Source organism: Morone saxatilis, unplaced genomic scaffold, assembly GCF_004916995.1.
Source record: "Morone saxatilis isolate NCDOM2014 unplaced genomic scaffold, NCSU_SB_2.0 Contig4, whole genome shotgun sequence".
Taxonomy (NCBI): domain Eukaryota; kingdom Metazoa; phylum Chordata; class Actinopteri; family Moronidae; genus Morone; species Morone saxatilis.
Genome location: NW_023339984.1, coordinates 9551452 through 9556875, shown reverse-complemented (window position 1 = coordinate 9556875; position 5424 = coordinate 9551452).

Here is a 5424-nt window from a genome sequence, read left to right as displayed (position 1 = left end):
AGTTGGAGCAGGTGTTGTTGTTGTAGGAGCAGGTGTTGTTGTAGTTGGAGCAGGTGTTGTTGTTGTTGGGGCAGGTGTTGTCGTCGTAGGATTCGGCGTCGTCGTCGTCGGAACCGCCGTTGTCCCTGTCGGAGTTGCCGATGTTGTAGTTTGAGTCGTTGTCGTTTTACCAGCGGGTGCTATAGTTGTACTTGTAGTTTTGCCAGTTTCAAGTGTAGCTGACAAGTGGAATACATTCAAAATAAAATGATAATTCATTTAATTGTTATGCCCTTTCGTAATTATATTATGTTTTTGCTGATTTCAGAATATAAATGAAGAGTAAAACATTTAAGCTGCTTCTTCAAAATTTTGATCATTAAATATTAAAGCATAATTAATCGTAATGTACTTTAAATAAAGTCCTTAAAAGGATGAGGTTCTAGAGTGAACTCAAGCATAATTTTCTATCATTCTCCTCACCTTGTGTATCAGCTTGTGTCAAGACACTTTAAATGCAGTCGGTTTAATGTCACTTAGCTTACCCATTAGAATCAGGAAAATTGATGTGACCCGTCTGACATCCATTTTGTCTTCCTTTTGAATCTATAAAATCAAACAAATACAGACTGTTACAGAAACAGTATGTGTAAACATTTTGCACTTCAGTTACTAGCTATTGGAATCATTACTTCCTCTCTTATGTGAGTATTAGAATCCAATTCTGTTTTAAATGAAACAGATCTGATGGAATATACATGCTCCGAGTGAGGAGACTGCTCCTTCACTACTTCTATCACTCAGTCCATGTAAGTGTTCACAAGTATGAACCATGTTGCTGAAATGTCTTTGAGCAAAGCACTGAACCCCTAATAGGGCAGGGCTGCTCACTTCTGACCCCATTTTGGACTAAAAGAGATCCCCACAAGAACCAAAGCTACGTCAAATTCTTTTGATTAGTAAATGAATTGAGAATAACACATAATTTAAGTTCATTTATAATGAAATTGAAATGCATGAACAGTTCTTAAAATTAGGTCAATATTCATTAATAGAATTTATTTGCACAATAAAAAAAAACTAAACACAGAAACAGTAAACAGACTCTCTCTCTTTCTCTCTCTTTCTGTCTGTCTCTGTCTCAGTGTGTAAATATACAAGAGTGTATATATAGAGTTCAAACTCTACTTACCCAAAATGAAAATAAATAGGATGAAAAGTTACAAATTCTGCTTTAGATGCTTTTTTTCCAAACTGTTTTTAGTATATTTTAATTTAGTCCAGTCTGTGATATACTGTAAACCTTTCACGTTTATGTGACAGTCCTCATCCATCAAGGCGTTCTTATATTGGAATTGAATAGAGGCTTATGACGTGACTCATACGTGGTACATTTTTCTGAACAATTAAAAAAACAAATGGCATTTTCATGGCTCAGTACCATGGCATACTCCTTTGTTTACCTGTGAAACAAGTTGCTGTTGCATTCCACCCCTGTTATTGTGTATATATATATATATATTTACCAGTTTGTTAAGTTATGACAAACAAATATAGAATTCTTGTGAAGTGGCAATGGAGCAGTAAAGTGACACAAGTAAAGGAAAAAGTAATATAATGTGATTGCATATTCAAGCACACTGAACAAATATTTTGAATGATATCGAGTTATTAGAGTAAATCTTTAAATAGATAGATACAATACAATTAAGTTACACAGAAAATATGTTTATATGGATACATCCAAAGAGAAGCATTTAATTTCATCCCAAATCTCTTTTTTATTGAAGTATATTGAAGTTTGCTAAAAAACAGACTTACTTACCTTTATACTTATGTAATAATTGATGGCAGATTAGTTTTGTCTTGTGTTTTTAAAACTGTAATAGCAATAAAATATCAATAAAACAGGAAAAACAAACTGCTCAAGAGACAATGATGCAGCTCCAAATTTTATAGTTCGCTCCTCCCTCACATAAAGCTTATTGTTAGAAAATTGCTATTAATTAAATTGTTTTTTCTCATGTACATTTTAAAAACCTCGCGAGAAAACAGAGAAGAGAGGTTTGGATCCATAAAATCTGCGGCTCTGTGGATGCACTGGTTTTACCAGCTTTCCCATTGCCCTTGAACATAGGCATGTTGAGTTACCTCCTATAGGATGAATTGTAGTTACAGAATTAATTTGGCTTATGAAAATGAGTAATCTATTTCATATTATGTCACAAGCACACCAATTTTTTTCACTTTCATCTCAATTTAAAATGATACTCCACACACTACTGCAGGTGTTATGTCTCCCCCTGTTGATCTTTGGTACACATTTGGTTCCTCTTTCCTTCTTTATTATATCCAAGGATAGGACCAGAGGGTATTGAAAAATCTAGATTTTGATTATTATATATAAATGTGGTAATTATAAAAATAATAATGATAAATATGATCACTATTAGATATGAAAATTCTTCACCTCCTGCCCTAAACTGGTTCTGACCATCTTTAAACACAGGAACCTCAGAAACGTCTGTAAAATAAATAGTAAATTAAATTGTAATTAAGAAATAATAAAAAAAACGTCTGTTTGATTGACAGGCGATCTCCAGGAAGAGCAATGCAAGAACAACGCACAACCACGTAGCCAAAGACGTCACTGAAACTAAGCTATGCATTATGATAATAAACACTTAAAAATAGATACACAGGATACACTGTTATTAATATTAATTATATGCTACTAGTTACTGTAGCTAGGAAGTTCACTGTTCATATGGGCAAACAAAATAATTGACATCAATATACTTTTAATAAAAAATACTAGGCTATAATAAAATACTTAAATTCACAGTTTTTCATTGCTTAATCCATTAATTAAAACATATTTTTATGCTTCTAATGCATTCATTTAAATAATTATTTTCAGAGAAAACCAAACATGTTTTTTCTTTATTCGCGAGATTACGATACAATTCAAGTGAGGTTTCCTGTCTAAAACAGACTCAAACCTCTGAAGAAAGGATGTTTTCAATTTGAAATCTTCTGTTTTAGATGTGTAATATTATTACGATGTTGCTTAAGACAGTCGAGCCATGCCCATTCAAGCTGGAAGGAAGATTTTTGTATTATTATTTCTTCATTTCTATTATTTTTCTGTAATATGTAATAATAGTGATTTTATACTTTTTTAATGTGAAGCGCAAGGTGGTCTTACAGGCGCATTTGGTCCATGTATGTTCAGCAGCGCAACCTGCAAAAGGGCTGGGTGAAGCTGAATATAGATCACAGGTGGCGATTATTAAATACTGTATCAAAATAAAGACATTGATTTGGTGACTTGTGCTCTTTTAGTCATAATTCTAATGTATCTCACCTCGTTCGTGGTCATATAGTTCAGTAATTGTGGTTACACAACCGCGTTTGCACTGCAGTGTGTTTCACGGATAAAACATGAGACGCTACGTTTGCCAAAAAAAAGATGTTGGATGAGGGTAAGATTAGCCCTGGTAACTGGACGTCTCCTTCATAAGTGTGTAGAGCTCTTTATGTTTATATTGTAGCAGCTTGCTCTTGTTTTCAGGCGATTTAATGAAGATAAACTCAGCGAACGCTCGTGCGTAAAGACACTGCGCTCTGGCGCGGCACTTAAAACAACTTCACACATATATCATGCCTTCGGGTGGTGGGATTTCATGAACTGAAGGAGACGCTTTTTATACAATATAAGTTGTGGGCAGCAGATACTGCAAGAATCACCCACATTCATTCATAGATCAATGACCGATTTACTGACTTTCCTGCTTTAACCACATTAACCCTTTTGCTGCTTCCTATTGATTGTGTTTGAACATACAGCTATAGTACAGTAACAGCGTGAATACACACACAGTTCTCTAGGCACCACTGCACCACTAGGCTACAAGAAGTAATTACAAAATAGTTTCATAAAAGAAAAGGAAAAACTAAACAAACAGCACAAGCAGAAAAAATGTGACCATTAAAATAATAATCTTAATAAAAATAAGAAAGGGTCTAGAGTAAATCATATTCAGACTTAAATACAGTTCTCTGACATTGGCTCTCTCACCCTTCCTGTCACTCTTCAGCTGCCACTATCAATATTATATATATATTTTAATATTATTATTATTATTTTAATATCATAATATTGTTATATTACTAAACATAACATATAAAGTCCAACACATAATCTATGAAGTGACAAAGTCTCTACTTGAGTGGTCGCCTAACCAGCGTTGCAGATCAGGGGAGTAGTCTCAGTAGCACACAGGAGCGGGACATTAGTACAACTCACTACTTTTTAAGATACCTTCCCTCAAATCCATAACTGCTTGATGTGCGAGTAGGAAGTCCAAACCTAAGATCACTGTTTGTATAATGTTTCTGACCACTCGAACGTTATGCTATAGCTATAGCTTCTGAAACATTCCTTTGCAATAGTTGGCTTGCCATAGTTTAGGAATGCCTCCAGTATATAGCCATGTGATTTTTGGAGCATAAACATGTAATGGTCCCTCAGTCATTTACAAAAGTCTGGAAAACAGTAAACTCAATGGTAGGTACTAACTAAAATTACTCATGTACAGCGGGGGCATGAAAAGCAACTTAAATATTGCACATAAATGATACTGAATAATCTGAGTGATAATTATTGTTTTTATTAGCAACCTAAACCTACTACAAGGACTTTTAAAATTGGTTATGAAACAGTCTCACTTTAATACTGATACCTCTACTGTATATGACCTACATAAGAACACAACCCTATCAACAAGAACAGCAGATATTTCCATGTAGATTTATTCTTAATTCCTGCAACTGGGTCAGATTACCCCTGATGCCAATGAAACACAAGTAGAAACATCTTTGTCTACAGGGGCCACTAGAATCAACAAAAAGTTCCTTGTTGCAACTTTAAGTAATAAGAATAACCCTAAAATGTACAGTGTATAGTCACTAAGGTTACACTGGTTTGAGGTGCACAATGTATGAGAGAGAGAAGAACAATGTATCTCTCAGACTGTCTGGCAGTATTTTAATAAATAAAGATCTAAACTATGCACCACTCCCCGTTCTTTCTCTCTGAACAAATTCAATACACTGACACAACAAAGGTTGAGAAAGACTGAAGATACTATTGCGAATTTTTATTTTATGAAATCACACTACAGGACTTTATTATTTCATTAAAATGCTGACATAAAAAATACACGTCACCAGAGATAATTTAAATTATATAATAAATATTTTGTATTCTGATCATTGCAAAGTTTCTTACAGAAATTGTACAAAGTACAAGAAATCTCACAGAATACTGCTGTATTAATCATAACATTGACAATACATTGGTTTGACATCAGAATCAGAATCAGAATCAGAAATACTTTAATAATCCCAGGGGGAAATGAAATTATTTTTGTTACAAACTCC